Consider the following 17,318-nt stretch of genomic DNA (forward strand, 5'->3'; position numbering starts at 1 on the left):
AAAAGTCAGGAAACAGCAGGTGCTGGAGAGGATGTGGAGAAATAGGAACACTTTTACACTGTTGGTGGGACTGTAAACTGGTTCAACCATTGTGGAAGACAGTGTGGCGATTCCTCAGGGATCTAGAACTAGGAATACCATTTGACCCAGCCATCCCTTTACTGGATATGCACCCAAAGGATTATAAATCATGCTGCTATAGAGACACATGCACGTGTATGTTTATTGTGGCACTATTCACAATAGCAAAGACTTGGAACCAACCCAAATGTCCAACAATGATAGACTGGATTAAGAAAATGTGGCACACAGACACCATGGAATACTATGCAGCCATAAAAAATGATGAGTTCATGTCCTTTGTAGAGACCTGGATGAAGGTGGAAACCATCATTCTCAGCAAACTATCGCAAGGACAAAAAAACCAAACACCGCATGTTCTCATTCATAGGTGGGAATTGAACAATGAGAGCATTTGGACACAGGAAGGGGAACATCACACACCAGGGCCTGTCATGGGATGGGGGTGCGGGGAGGGAAAGCATTAGGAGATATACCTAATGTAAATGACAAGTTAATGGCTGCAGCACACCAACATGGCACATGTATACATATGTAACAAACCTGCATGTTGTGCACATGTGCCTTAGAACTTAAAGTATAATAAAAAAAAAAGAAAAAAGAAAAAAAAAGTTGTACAGAGGCACTATTCACAGTACTTAGGGATTTGTATGGAAACAGTTTACAGATTTTCTGACAACCTTGACATTCAATTCAGATGAATGAAGCACTATTGTTTGGTCATGAGGAAATTTAATAAAAAAGTTGTCACCAAAAATAAAAAATAAAAAAAAGTGATGTAATTAACAAGTATTACAGTTAAAAGATCCTTTAGCACAGTATCAGAAATTCAAGAGAGTATTAAAAATGCTGCTCTTTTGATGACATTTAGATATATATAAAGTTCAGTAATTACTTCAAAGGATGACTTTATGAAAAGAAGAGTTCACAAAATTCAGACCTTGGAAATAATCTACGAAATTGCCAATACATTGACACTTCTTAGAGAAAATGTTTAAAGCTGAGTTATAAGTTGCTAAATTAAATGTCTCTTTTTAAAAGGACAGTTGTATGTATGCCTGTTATCAAGATATAACTTAAAATGTAATGAATGCTTTCTTGCAGCTTACAAGTTAGTGGTTAAAACAGATATTAATCAAATAAACAAATTAGTGCATAATTATAAACAATAATTTGGATCTTACTTTGTCTTTATCCTCTAAGCCACTTGTCTATAATACTTTCCATCAACTCGGTTCATAAAAAGGTGCACACACAATGGAGAAATTACAATATAAGGCACAAAGCACTGGCTTGAAAATCAGTTGATTCCTAGCTTTTCCACTAACCAAGTGAACTTTCTGAGTTCTTTAAGCTCTGTAAGATTAGTTGGTGTCATATATATCCTTGTAGGGTTCTCTTACATTTAAAATCATATAAATAATTTTCCAAGCCAGACATTATTTTAGATCCCCAAAATTAGCTATTTCATAATAAATAAAGTCTGTGTCTTCCAGAGGGGAAAAGGGATTTTAAATGATTAATGTATAAAGAATTTATACAAACAGCCGGACGCAGTGGCTCATGCCTGCAATCCCAGCACTTTGGGAGGCTGAGGCAGGTGGATCACTTGAGGCCAGAAGTTTGAGACCAGCCTGGTCAACATGGTAAAATACTGTATCTACTACAAATACAAAAAAATTAGCCAAGCATGGTGGTACACACCTGTAATCCTGGCTACTTGGGAGGCTGAGGCATGAGAATCACTTGAACCTGGGAGGCAGAGGTTGCAGTGAGCCAAGATCACACCACTGCAGTCCAGCCTGGGTGACAGAGTGAGGCCCTATCTCAGAAAAAAAAAAAAAAAAAAAAGCAAACAAGAGAATTTACACAAGTAAGTAATAAATAAGAAAGATTATAAGAATTTAATAGGCTTAACTTTAAGAAATACATAATGAAGAATGTTCAGTATAATTAATAATGTACAATTTTAGTTGTAGCAGGAAGGATGGTTAAACTGGGATGTTGAAATCCTTTTCTCCAGCAATCTTTAAAAATCAAGTCGTTTCCTAAGAGTAGTGAGATGACTTAAGAAAGGAGAGAGTTGATATGAAGTATCAGGCACGTTTCTGCCCTCTGAACATTATCTGAGATACTGCCGTCATACCTGAAGTGTTTTTTTTCCGTAAAGGAAGAGTTCTTTTTAATTGTCCACAGCCGTGCATTATTAATCAAACTCTGTCTTTGAATCATAATTAATGCTCAAGCCCCTAGAAGTTAAAAGCGTGGATGAAAATTTATAAAAATTTGAAAACTTCACTCAGGAGGTCATTGAGAGTACATTAAAAGGCATTTAGTTTGTTTAGATGTAATGTATTTTGTTACTAGGGTTGATTCACACTCACTGTAATACTCCAGGGGGATTAACCACATTAATCTAATTATGAGAGTTTCACAGCACTCTTAGCAGAAAGACATTCACCAAACTTCAATTATTTTTAGAAGCTCTATCTTTGAATGTGATTTAAAATGTGATTAAGTTCCCTTTTGTGTTATCTAAACTGAATAAAGGCATGGTTTAAGCTTATTCACAGACAAAAGAATAACTTTATTAATTTCTGTTTCCTCATACAGCTTAAATCTAACAATGAAAAATATATGCTTTTATTTATATCTAATTATATTTTTCATTATTCTGTAAACTAAATGCAGGTTTCATATTGGATTGTCTTGAACCCAATAATGTACAAACATAAAATGGTTTTATTTTCTTCCCTTTCACTGCTTTTGGACTTACTTTGTCAAATCTCCCTTTCCTGACCCCTTACAACATCTCGGGTAGATCCCATAGCTTTCTGGTGACTTCGAATATTAAAAAAATCCAGTTAAGTCTAGGTCGGTTTAATATTTTAGATCTTATACAGTATTCAATTTATATTCATATCCTTGCTTTCCAAACCTCTAGTCAGCTGCATCGTGAAGGATGTGGAGGTACCCAGGCCATTGTGTGTTATTTCACTCTTTCAAAGAGGTAGTGAAGCAGGATATTTCCCTGGCCCCTTCATGGGACTCACAAAGGGGGTGCCTTGTTTCCTCAGCCTGCAGTTCTCAACTCCTCGCAGGAGAGAGCATGCAAGCGAATAAGGTGGGAACTTGTGTGCCCGGGCACTGGAACTAGCCAGCCACTTCAGTGCTGGCAGTGGCAAATTCCACTCACTTGGAGCCACTGCACTCCACCCCTCATGGGAGGGCGCATGCAGGTGAGCAGGTGCAGGAGCCAGGGCAAGCACTTTTGGGTGTGAGCAGGAACAAAGTCTGTGCAGGACTCAACAGCAACATCTGGGAGGGTACCTGTGACCCCTGAAGTCCCAGAGGGAGTGTTACAGTGCTCTTTTAGTGCTGCTGTCCACAGACAGCTTAAGTGTTAACAGCTCAGTGGACCCTCTACCTTTTCGTGTGAGGCAGCTGCCTTCTGCCAGAGAGGGCAAAGGGTCAGTGTGACAGCCTTTTGTATCTGCACTCGTGGTTCCTGAGTTCTTCTGTGGCGTCCAGGAGGAATGAGGTCACACGAACAAATTGAAGGATTGTAAATGTGGGAAATTTTATTGCCGATGGGCATGGCTGTCAGTGGGAAGGGGAGCTGAAAAGGGGACAGAGCTGGAAGGTAATCTTCTCCTAAAGTCCAGGAGTCTCCAACCAGATTCTTCTCCCAAGTTACACAGTCAAGCTGTCCCTCTGGAATCAAGCCACTTCTCCCCGACATCCAGCTATAGTCTCTGCTGTCCAGCTGCTTCTCCTCTCTCTGTCAGCTGGGTATGAGGTTTTTTATAAGCCCAGGATGGAGGGCAGGGCAGGCAATGAGTGGTTTTGGAAAAGGCAACATTCAAGTGGGAAAACAGGGATGTAACTTCTCACTTCAGGCTGCGGTTTCAGGCTTTTCAGCTGGAGGGTGGGGCATTTGCCAGGGACCCGCCCTTTCTGCCTAGAATTTCTCTGCCTCCTGCCTCTATCGTTGTATCCATAGGAGCAGAAATATGATATTGAACAAATGGAAATAGTGGCTGAGACCAAAACCAGTAGTGTTCATCAAATTTCCATGTTCTCACCAATGGAATGTAGGGGAGATGAGGTGTCCCTTCTGGTATAGCAGTTAAAATCAAGTGTGACTTCTGCATGTTGACTCTTTCCTAAGGCTAGCTGGTTAAAAACAAAGCGCTCAACTCCAACATGGCAGTGTTAAGCTGGATGCAGCCTGGCCCCTGGGTTGCCGCTGGAAGGGAAGTGGTGTAGGAGAGCTACCAGGCCAGCCTGCAACAGACTGCAATGTAAAGGGAGATATGTCTCTGTTTCATTAAGCCATTGAGAGCTCAGCAGTTTTTTGTTATTATGACATAATCTAGCCTATTGTGATTAAGACAAAAATAGATCTGGAAGTGAGGCACAGGAGGCAAAGAATGGGCTACACTGGAGATATCTAAACAGAGAAAGGAAGAAGAGAGAATGATTGTATGAGAGAATAACAAGTTGTGTGAGCTTGCTTATAAATAGTTGAGAAGGAACCAGTAAAGAAAGAAACAGGCAATGCAAGAAACAGGGGAGCTAATAGACAGATCTGTTCTCATGAAGAGAAGTGAAAGGTTGAGATTAATGACTCAAATGAAGAGATACATCTTAGAAGGTGTCTTTGCTCAGAGACAAGAGCAAAGGAAAGTGAAATGGGAGAAGAAACCAAAAAACAGAAGGGGGAAATGATTGAAAGTTGCAGAAAGTGTAATAAGCAGCAAAAGGGACCATTTTTAGCCACTTTCTGACAGAAGTGTAATCAAAGGAATTTCCAAATGACTGAGCTTATATTAATCTTCTCTCACACACTTAAATTTATTTGGTTTTATCCCTACAGGCCACATGTAATACCTATTTTTAATTTATGCTAAGCCTGATATCTTCTAAATCTTACATGTTTTTAATGTAGTACTAGACAGAGTTATTCATGCTCCATGCACACTAGCAATATCATAAATTCAGATTTGGAATTACTGAGGTATGAGAGAGCTTACCAACCTGAACTCAACAGAAGTCCAACAGCATTATGCATAGGTTTTACAGAAAGAGATTTTGTTTGAATTGAGCATCAAATAGAAGAAAAAGATATATAGCATTTGAAAAAAAAAGGTTTTAAAAACAATTTACAGAAAAATATATTCTGCCTTATATTAAAGAGATAGGAAGAAAATAAGAAAAGGAGGGATAGAGGGAGGAAGGGAAAGTTACCAGTTTAAAATTTTTGTTAAGTTGTAAGATACACTTTCCTTCTACTTCTGCTCCCTCCCACTAAATTCCCAAACCCACAGTGACCAAGTCAGTGGACATGTAGCCATGCAAACTTACTGTTCCCAATAAATCCCTCAACAGATTTGGAAATATGAATTTATTTTATATGTGACAATATCACTCTTTAAAAACAGGTGGTGGGTTTTGTGTCAGTTATCTTATCAACAGATCAGACTTTAGCATCTTCAGGGATCTTATTTCAAGAGTACAGAATAATTATCTATTGGTTTTCATACAGTTAACAATCAAGCCCCTCTCTCCTTCCTTTTGAATATCTCATATCTGCCCACTTCTTTCACTCACACTGTCTCACACTCTATTCAAGCCCCACATCACCTTACACCCAGAATTCCTAGCTCTTTAGAGTTCCCAGCCCCTGTCTAAACTAAACACCTCCTTAAAGCATTATCTTCATCATGTCATTCCCAGATTTAAAAACTTTTAATGCCTCCTCAATGTGTATAACAGGGGATATTTACCTGGCGTTCACGAAAAGGTTTCCAGAGAATTTCTGAAAGCACTGAAATTCTGTGCAATCATTTGTGTGCTGTGAATTATTTTGCTGGTAAAAATATCTAGTTTCTTCAAATCCTTCTTGAGGTCCTACAAAAGGCTGACAATCATCCATCTTTAGGGCAAAAGTTAAGCTCAATGACCAGTATTCAAGAGGTGAGATCAAGCTTGCATTTCACTCTCGTCCCCTAAGTCAGGTCCTTAGGTGGGTAAGTTCTCCTCATCCTATACATTTATTTATTCATTTAACAAACATTCATTGAACACTTCTATGTTCCAGACACGATTGTAGGCACTCAGGACACATAGATGAAAGAATAGCCTCCTCCCTGAGGTATTTCCAAACTCTTATAAGAACTCCCCTGTCAAGCAGGTGGGAAACTAGGTCTATGGCTGGGCTTGATATTTCAGGAATTGGAGAAAGGTATCAGACTGGGATGAGAGAAAGGGTCCTGAGAGCTCAGGAACAAAATGTAACAAAAGTAACATCCACAGAGATCCTCTAACACATCAAGTCCAAAGGAGAGTGAAGAGCAGAGAAGTGAAAAATCAAGCAGAAACAGAATCCAAAGCTCAGCCAAACTAGAAGGAGCAAATGGATTCAAGAGGATAAAGAAGAGATGGGGCCTGTAGGAATTCTCTGGAGTGCCCATACATAGATCCAGATTCATTTCTACACAGTCTCCAATGGTGTCAGTTCAGTGGGAGAGAGCTGCCAGGACTCCAAGAAACAGCAGAGGGACATGAGACACTAAAGTCTGCTGAGAGAGTCCTGGAAGGCTTTACAATGCTGGTCACATATAAGGTGACCCTTCAAAGAGGAGTAGGATTTTGTCATATGGACAGAAGGGAGGGCAGGACATTCCATAAAAGGGAACATTCAATGCAAAGGCCCAGAGTCTTTTTTTTTTTTTTTTTTTTTTTTTTGAGACGGAGTCTTGCTTTGTCGCCCAGGCTGGAGTGCAGTGGCGCGATCTCGGCTTACTGCAAGTTCCACCTCCCGGGTTCACGCCATTCTCCTGCCTCAGCCTCCCGAGTAGCTGGGACTACAGGCGCCCACTACCACGCCCGGCTAATTTTTTTTTTTTTGTATTTTTAGTAGAGACGGGGTTTCACCGTGTTAGCCAGGATGGTCTCGATCTCCTGACCTCGTGATCCGCCCGCCTCGGCCTCCCAAAGTGCTGGGATTACAGGCGTGAGCCACCGCGCCCGGCCGGCCCAGAGTCTTGACATAGCATGTTTGGGAGAACAAAAAGTGATTTAGTATAAATGGAGGCTTGGAGCAAATTATTTAGAGATGATGACTGATACTCTCCCTAAGCATATAGATACTTGACAGTCCAAAAGAAAATTAGACATGTAACTCAGAATTTTAGAGCAGAAATAAGTGGAGTTTGCTAGACAAAGCCCCTCTAAGTAACTATGTCTTGGGGAAGATTTGTCTCACCCAAATTAACTAAGGGCAAAGTCAACACTAGATTTCTTGTCCACTAATCGACTTTGTTTGAAGTTGCCTGTGTGCCACACAGCCAGCTCTGACACCAGATTCAAATCGTTTGGCCTCATATTAGAAGTAGGGCATTCAGGAACACACATACACACACAACATCCAATGACTATAAAGTCGGAGGGCAGGTGGGAAAATGGTAATTTTTCACTTTAATAGTTTATAATACTGAACATCTTTGAATGTTCTAATAAGAAAAAAACAAGAGAAGACATAAAAAGAATGAGGTAATACTATTATCTCTGCCAATGACAGAATAGGGGTCTAGCATTGTACTTGTTGCATAGCCAGTGGTGTGCTGGCAAATGTTTAACAGCCAGTATGCAGGGAAGGAATGGAACAGGGAGCTCATCTGTAGGGTTTTCCAGTTTCTATAGTGTAAGTATGCTTCTGTGGCTGATTTCAAGCTACCACTGTGGTATAATGGAGATGCTAACAATTGGTTCTCAGAAGTTAGTACAAGCTGGTTCAAGTGCACCACTGCTAGCAGAACTCAATAAGCATCTAGTAGATCCATCAACAACGAACCAACCACCACCTACAGGGCCTTCAACTTCCGCTGGCTTCAGTCAATGATTAAGCCACAGCTGCCCATTCCTGGCAGACAAAATGAAATAGTTAATCTATCTAGCTAAGAAGTGCTGCACTTCACAGAATATAAAGAGGCTAAACCCTCCTTTCCTAGCACTACGGCCCTCCTCTTCCCTAACTTAGCTGACTAGCATGGACTTGATCTTAGTCTAAATGATGCTGTTGTTCATCACACTTCCAGGAACAAGTATGACAAAAGCATTGGCCAGAACCAATGAAAAGATTCCTTTTGGAGTACTTAAATCATTTAGCCTTGCTTGTGAAATTATGCTGAAATGAAGCAGATGGAAGTTCAGCAGCAGTCATGCCAAAATCAATGTCAAGTATGACATTTAGATATAATACTGAATGGGCTGGGCATGATGCCTCACACCTGTATTCTCAGCACTTTGGAAGGCCGAGGCAGACAGATCACTTGAGTTCAGGAGTGTGAGACCAGCCTGGACAACATGGTGAAACCCCATCTCTACTAAAAATACAAAAATTAGCTGGGCATGGTGGCGGGTGCCTATAATCCCAGCTACTTGGGAGCCTAGGCAGGAGAATCACTCCACCAGAGGTGGAGGTTGCAGTGAGCTGAGATCTCACCACTGCACTCGAGCCTGGGCAACAGAGTGAGACTCCATCTCAAATAAATAAATAAATTTTTCAAAAAGAGATAATACTGAATGATGAGAGGCGCCTATATGGAAGCCTGATGATATTCACAAGCAACCAATAGAAAGGCAGCAGTTTATTTGCCACTATTAACATCACTGATGGTGTTGCACCCTTAATATAGATGAATATGGATAAAAGTTCTAGAAAAAGTACTAGTCTGCTTGCTTTCTTAGGACCTGAGCCATTCATCCCCCAGTCGTGCTAAGGTGAGTATTTGAATGGTCTTTTAAAGAAAGGCTTTCTAGGGCTAGAAAACTGTGCTGGTAGCTTCCTCTGCAGGCCTTAACCACTTAATCAGCCCATCTGGCACTTCTATAACAGTCACTGGGAGGCTTTCTGACTCTCCTAGCTTCAACCTAGCATTCTGATCTGCTGAATTGACTTTCTGATTCAACCAGGCCACCCTTCCAGCTCTCTGCTGCCCCCTTCTGTCGCCAAGCAGTAACGACTACGTTGGCCCCATCTTTTGGACAGGAATCTTGTACTCGAAACCAGTGACTTCTCTGTTCTTTCCCTTTTGGCCTCTGCATGTTTCTCTGAACTGTTAACAACTCTTCCTGCTTTGTACTCTGGTTTGGCTTCAAAGACAACTGTCTCTCCTGGACTTTTTCACAACTTTTCAGTTAACACTTGTGAGTCCTTTCCTGAATTTCCTCTTTTTATCTCATTAATAAAGAACATATTCAAACAGACAATTCAAGGACATCTGCTTCTTTCCTTCTACACTCATTCCTAAGGGAAAATCTTCCCTTTACAGATTTTCAGACAACAGCCTCAATGGAAGTCATAGATTTCCATTACGAGAGCTAACATTTCATTTTCTCTATAGTCCTACATTTTTCACTTTTTTTTCCACAGTCCTTATTTATACAGATTTCTGGGTTGGAGTTAGTATAGCCAGTTAGTCTGGCCCTGGCATTCTAGCGACTAGGTTATGATATCTAGACCTCAAAAGGGCAAATTGTGTAGGTCTTTCTGAGAAAATTAGAATATTACTTCCTGCGTGGATGTCCAGGAAACTTCCACTGGAAATTTATCAAAACTGGGGAGCTGATGATTAATCACATCCAAAGAATAAGCTAATATGTACACAAATGAGACAAAAGTGAAAATAGGAACATTGTCTTGGTATGGACAAAGGGTTTGCTATGGCAGTCACCAGGCTAGTTCGTGTAGCCATGAGTTGAGGTTTCCTAACAAAACAAAGAGGTTCTTACCTCCAGAATGCTGCTGGACCCACAAATATCAGGGACAGATTTGATGACTTCTTTAAGTTCCCTTCTTTAGGTTCTCACCTAGCAGTCTATAATTTTAGGATTATGGAGAATATTAGTAATAATTAAACATGGCAGCCCTTAATCAATGGCATTTAGACAAAAAGATGATGCATTAAACATGCTGTTTTCACTGTCCTCCCCATCTTCACCCCTGTGCAGCCCTGTTAAGAATGAACACATTAATAATTTACAAATGCGCACATATGCTAATCTATTTTCTAAAGTGATGGAAAGATTCATAGTTTGCCAGTGTCCATTCCAAACAGCATGATTTATTGAGGATTAAGGTTTAAGCTTATCCTCTCTAAATTCATCCTCAGTAATAATATTTTGGTTCATTTGAATGTAAATGCTGCAGCTGAGTATCCAGAAGCTGCATTTATCTAAATCCCTATCCAAGATATTACTGAACAGGTTGCCTACATGTCTGACATAACTTTTTTTAAAGTAAGTTAACATTTACTCAGAAGTGAGCTGAGCCCACAATCAAATCACCTCATTTCTATTTTAAATAATTGTACTTTATTTCACCTTTAAACTTACCTTGGGTACGTTCCACTTTTATTTTTTAAAATAGTATTTTTCTGTCGCTGAATAAAACCAGCTGACCCAAAGCAACTTTTATGCTGACAATTTGGTCAAAGTAGATCACTCTGAAGTAAGCATGACATATTCTGAGTAACGCAATATGCTTATTACAAAACAGTGTAAAAATGGCTTCATTACAATGTTGTCAGTAGATAAAGACATTACTAATATTGGATTTTACATATTCTAAGGAAGGAATGGGACAGACTATTTCTGGCTTTGAATGTGACAGACATAATTTCATCAGTCATACAAATAAACCCATGGTATGCAGATCTATCATTATATAAATGTGGAAAATTATACTCAATTAATTAAAGTTTAATTTAAAGCAGTGAATATAACCAATATTTGATATACATACATATCAGAATTTAAGATTGAATGTAGTTAATATTACTGGAAAAAAATAATACATTATTCAATTATCTTCTGTTTACACTGCACTCAGAAATATTTTGTAAAATCTCGCCTGCTTCAACTGTAAGTGGTTAGAAACTAGCAATAAATTAGTAAGTCTTGAATTCCTAGGTTTTAAATTTCAGGCAGCCAACTTGAAAAAAATACAAGATTGATAAAGTCATAAAAACTTTATGTAAACACGTAGTTCACTGCTTTGAATTAAAGAGTAAACATAAAGATTAGTCACTAATTTGCTGATGGTTCTTAACATTTCTTGGACATCTGCCAACATTTGAACATTTAAAGCTAGGAAAGAAACCAGAATTTCTTCAATCTTGCCACTAGATGGCATAGACATGGAGACTCAGCCTTGGCTTAAAAGTAGTTTAAGCAAAACACAAAACACAGAATCTTTGTATGGTGGACATAGAGAAGAAAAGTTTATATTACCTTGGGTCAAAGAGGATAAGAAGAAGAATAAATAAATAATATTTCCCTATACCATATTTAAGTTTTCCGTATGAAAGTTTAGAATAAAAGAATTTTATAATTTGTCATACATGGGAACAGGGAAGAAAATTGGTGGTAAAAAATAAAATATTTTCCTTGAAATTTATCCATTTTTAGCTATGAAAAAATTACCACAGGATACGGAAGGATTAAAACCACTGATTCCCCATTTCCCCACTTTTGGAATGAACACAGGTAAATATATGCATGCAACTATTAGAAACAGATTAAAAATTAGTTGAATTTAAATTGAAAACATCTGGTGACCTATTGAGCAATTTAAATGCCTTAAATTTAGCTTTTTATTGATAAATATTAATGCTGATTTTCCTTCCAAATAACATTTTTAACAGCTTTATTGAGATAAAATTTATATACCATAAAATCCAACCATTCAAAATGCACAATTCAGTGCTTGCTAGTATAGTCACAGGGTTGTACAACCATCACCATAATGTCAGGATATTTTTTTCCCCCTTGAAAGAATCCCTGTGTCTATTGGCTGTCATATCCATCCCCCTCCCTCTCCCACCTCATCAGCAACCTCTCCTCTATTTGGTGTCTCTATGGACTTGCCTATTCTGGATATTTCGTATAAATAGAATCATACAATATATGGTCTTTTGTGACTGATTTTGTTCATTTAGCATAATGTTTTCAAGACTTATCCATGTTTCAGTATGTATCAGAACTTCATTCCTTCTTAGAGCTGAAAATATTCCAATGTATAGATATCCCACATTTTCCTTATTCATTAATCAGTTGAACATTTGGATTGTTTCTACTTTTTGGCTATTATGAATCATACTACTATGAACATTGGTGTAGAGGTATCTGTTTGAATTTGTTTTCAAATTTTGGAGTACATACCTAGGAGTGGCATTACTGGGTTATTGGTAATTCTGCTTAACTTTCACAACAGCTCCACCTTTTACATTCCCACCAGCAACGTACAAACATCTCAATTTATCTATATTTCTCCTGGCAACATTTACTATTTCTGGGGTTTTTGTGTTTGCTTGTTTGTTTGTTTGTTTGTTTTGTATTGCCATCCTAGAGGGTGTGAAATGGTATTTCATTGTGGCTTGACTTGCACTTCCCTAATGCCTGATGATATAAACCATCTTTTCATGTGCTTACTGGTCATTGTATATTTTCTTTAAAGAAATATCTATTCAAATCCTTTGCCTATTTGTAACTGGGTTGTTCATCTTTTTATTATTGAGTTCTATGAGTTCTTTGTGTATTCTGAATATAAATCTCTTATCAGACACATGGTTTCCAAATATTATTCCTGTGCTGTGGATTGTCTTTTCACTTTCTTAATGGCATCCTCTGTAGGGCAAACTTTTTAAAAAGTTGTACATAGTTTAATTCACCATTTTTTTGGTCACCTTTGCTTTTGGTGTCGTATCTAAGAAACTATTGTCTAACACAAAGTCACTAAGATTTACTCCTATGTTTTCTTATAAGAGTTTGATTGCTCTTACATGAGATTTATGATCCATTTTGAGTTAACTATGTACCTCACATACAGTGTGAGGTAGAGCTCCAACTTCAATCTTTTGCATTTGGATATAGAGGTGTCCCACCATTATTTGTTGAAGACTATTATTGCCCAATTACTGAATTGTCTTGGTCCAAGCAACATTTTGTATCTTAAATAATTTGCATCGTTTGAAAGTAAAATTAAGAAGTATTATACCAGATGCTTTACTGAGGCTCAAACATTCAAACGTTATACATTTCAAATAAGTTTGTGATTTCAACACAACTCTATGCCTAGCATCAGTAGATATGCAATAAAATGTTGATAAATGAATAAACATACAAACCTGTTTAATTTTTGTTTTGAAAAATCCAGTTATGTATCTCTACCTTCATTTTGCTTCATATATTTTATTTACAAACTACAAAATTCTGAGATTTCATAATACAGGACACTAGTAAATTTACTAAATGCTTGTTGATGTCTATTTGCTTCTTGATAAAAGTTGTTAATGTAAGAAAACTTGTTTGGAAGACTACATATATTGAAAAAGCATCTGGCTAAGTGGTCCAATTTACCTGGAACCTTTTTTTTTTAAACATTTCTCATCAGTGCTGTCTCTCAAACTAACCAATCTGCTGGTAGCAACCACACATGATATACAAAATGCGTCATCAACTTACCTAAGAAAAGTTAGTAATTACTTAAGAAAAGTACTATACAATGTGGGGATCATAACAATTAACACCAATTATTGAACATGGTACAGGTACTTTATGTCTGGTTAAGCTAATGGCCTAGAGTGGCAAAATTAGTATGCTGTGGAACCTGTGCTGAAACCCAGATCTGACTCCAAAAACAATGTTGCTGGCCTCTTTATTGTGCCATCCGAAGACAGTATGGATTGTGTTAAATTCCCCTATGAAGACCTAACACAGGTGTCTCTAGAGAAGTAGACAGGATTTGTATTTATAATGGTAACACTGAGGAGGTTCAGGGGTGCATAAGATCCCCCATTACAAAATGTGTTCCCCACCCAATATGTTACTACAAATGTACATACAACTGTAAACAGCATAACAGAATGTGAAGCATGACAGCATTCATCATTTTTTCTTTTATTCATTCATTCAGCAAATATTTAGAGTGCTGGTTATGAACTAGACATTATCCTAGGCATTGGAGATTCATCAATAAACAAGACAATGTTCTTGCAATCATGGACCTTCTTGAGAGTGAATAGACTGAGATAAGAAATACAGGTATCTAAAAATAGCATAAGATCATTTTTGGTGGTGAAAAAGCTATGAAGAAAATTCAAAAGGATGATTAAATAAAGAGTTATGAGAGGGGAAGGGCTACTTTGGCTCAGAGAGTCAGCAAAGGTCTCTATGTGAAAGTAATATTTGGACCCATACCAAAAACATGAGAAGGAGTGAGCTATGTGAAGATCTGGGAAAAAGGAGTTCTAGGTAGAGGGAACAGCAAGTGAAAACACATGGAGGTGAGAATGAGCCTAGCTGTTGGAGGAAGAGATAGAGATAGGTGATGGAACATAGTAGATGAGGGTGAGAGTGGTGGAGATGAAGTCTGGACAATAGGCTTCACATAAGCTCTTGTCCATCACAATGAGGAGTTTGGTTATTAATCTAATCACTTTGGGTAAACATTGGAGAATTTTAAGCAAAAAATAATATTGCCAGTGAATATGGTGAGAAGTAATTCAAGATATATTTTACAGGTAGAACCAGGAGAGCTTGTTGAAGTATCATATATACAGGTGAGAAAGAGAAAGAGTTAGATTCATGAAGCCAGGTACTTACACTGTAAAACATAATTCATACTTCTATTTTTGCAAAATAGAAATTGCAAATTTCCTAACATTACTGAAATTAAAAGAAAAACTCTGCTTCCTCTCTTCCTCGTCTTCTCCATCTCATCCCCATGGAGAATTTTATCATCATCACATCAGTTTCTGCATTACAATAATTTTAGTCACACCATGCCTGTGCTGTGAATGATACCTAGTTTATTGTACCAATGTGCTATGCACAGGAGGAAAGACAGAGTTATTCTTTCCAAGAAAACAAAAATCAACTATCTTGCCATATTCACCAAAGTGCTTTTCACTTAAATAATTGAGTGTGTCCCTAGTGGTAAACGTGTCTGGGATTACTTGCCCCATCCATAGCCCCTTCTCTGAAAACTACTGATAAGGTTTGGCTCTGTGTCCCGTCCCCCACAACTCACTTTGAATTGTAATAATCCCCACGTGTGGTGGGAGAGACCCAGTGGGAGGTAATTGTATCTTGGGGGCGAGTTTTTCCCATGCTGTTCTCGTGATAGTGAATAAGTCTCATGAGATCTGATGGTTTTATAAAGGGGAGTTCCCCTACAGAAGCTCTCTTGTCTACCAGCATGTAAGACGTCCCTTTGCTCTTCCTTTGTCTTCCACCATGATTGTGAGGCCTCCCCAGCCATGTGGAACTGTGAGTCCATTAAACCTCTTTCCTTTATAAATTACGTGGTCTCGGATATGTCTTTATTAGCAACATGAGAAGAGATGAATACAACTACCTTTACCTATAATCTCACCCAAGGAACCAGCCCAGACATCCATGTTTGTACCATGTAATTTCATTCCCTACCCCCAACACATACGCGATTGGATCAGGATTGCCAGCTAGTTTATTAGTAGATAAAAGCGTTGATAAAGCAAAGACAAAGAGAGCCCACTAGTGTTAGGTTCTGGAACTGACAAGTCACGGAGAGAGGACTTGAAACCATACCAAGGTGAGACAAAGCCAAGTACATGCTGCAGTTATGGGGAAAAGAAACTGTAGCGGGTCAGGAGACGGGAAAGACCAGCCCAGTATAAAGACAGATAGTGGAAGACCAAAACATAGAAACAAGAGAGCATGCAGACTTAGAATTCAACAATCTAGTGGTTTGGGTGGGTGTTTTGCAACCAGAAGTCCTGGCTGAAACAATCCCCTACTCCATTCAACATATAATGCCATTTACAAATACCTGACTTTAACTCAACTTTTATTAGGAAAAAATCTAAAGCCTGGCTATAGTGGGCCATTGGAGGATATTTTTGACCAACTGACCTATCTTCCATTCAATGAAACAAGATTCTGTCTCAGAGTATGAATCTTCCAAGATAGCTCAAGACCGTCAAGGTCATTAAACCCTCTGTGACTCATGGAAAGGGAAGGAGTTTAAAAATTTTATCTCCTCTTTCCAAAAATCCCTAACTGGTATTCCATGACACTTAAAAATACTTTCGTGATTGAAACTACAAGAAAAGGCTTTTTTTTCTGGCCAATATTGCATGTACTATCACTAATTTTCTAGCTGAGATTAGAATATGTATAGTGATTAGATGAAGTATATGAAAGTTACATTATCATATTGTGCTATATTGTAGAACCAAAACAAAAAGAAATTGTGAAGGTCTGTCACTGGAAATGTGTGAGAACCTGATAAGAAAAAGGGAGTCTGGAATGTGACAAAATCCATGGATAAATATAACTAAGTGTAGCAAAACTCGAACAATAGATATTCTGGGCACTAAAAGATCTAAAATAGAAACAAGGACAAAATGATATATTTTTAACTGTATATTCACACACATACTGTATTCCTATGTAGGTATGCCCTATACATATGTGTATACGAATACATGAAGAAAAGGCCGGGGGAAGACACACCAGCTGATAATAACTGTGATTACCTCTGGAAAAGCTACATGAGTGGTCAACGGGGACTTGGGCTTCATCTATAATGTCTGACTTTTTTTTACATGAAATACTTATATCATTAAACATACTTTTTAATTATTTAGAAAAATATTGAACAAACAAGAATGAAAAAAGAAAAAGCTGCATAAGAAACTGTGCTAATGTGAAAATAGTTGCAAAATATAGGGATGTGGTGTTACCCAGTTTGCCAACCTGTGAACCTATGGAAGTCATGGCTAAAAGTTTACAAATTCATGCTACAAGATTCTGACACAAAACTTTAACGAGTCTTTACCATCAGCTGTTTTACTGAAATGAGAAGAAATAAGATTTATCTACATACTGCCCAATGGCATAATTAGATAATTCTAGATTCCCTTAGGGTTCAGTTCTCAACAAAAGATGAACAGTCCTGGGCTCTTTCTCAACCAACCTTGATAAAATCTGAAAAGCTGTCCCTGTCAGGAAAGCTGGTAAGAGATTAGCTGAAGCAGTAGTGCTGATAAGGAGCTTCAAACCCTTAAAGTCTGAGGTGCCTCTATTGCAAAAAATTAGCTGTGGACAAATAGGAAACAACAAATGACAGGCGACCTCTTCTTTTTTTTTTTTTTTAATTATACTTTAAGTTTTAGGGTACGTGTGCA

The 17,318-nt window shown here is 38.1% G+C and overlaps 1 long non-coding RNA gene across 2 annotated transcripts in view; it reads right to left on the reverse strand.

The window, feature by feature from the left end:
* Positions 1-3,658: 3,658 nt before the first annotated feature.
* Positions 3,659-17,318, reverse strand: part of LOC109027239 (uncharacterized) — a 47,914-nt gene continuing 34,254 nt past the window's right edge. For both annotated transcript variants that reach the window (XR_002006360.3, XR_008681025.1), the window contains exons 2-4: positions 9,880-9,965; positions 5,871-6,004; positions 3,659-4,378 (exon numbers count right to left, since the gene is read on the reverse strand). This is a non-coding gene — a long non-coding RNA (uncharacterized lncRNA). The remainder of the gene's footprint in view (positions 4,379-5,870; positions 6,005-9,879; positions 9,966-17,318) is intronic.

Source organism: Gorilla gorilla, chromosome 5 (genome assembly GCF_029281585.2).
Source record: "Gorilla gorilla gorilla isolate KB3781 chromosome 5, NHGRI_mGorGor1-v2.1_pri, whole genome shotgun sequence".
Lineage (NCBI taxonomy): Eukaryota > Metazoa > Chordata > Mammalia > Primates > Hominidae > Gorilla > Gorilla gorilla.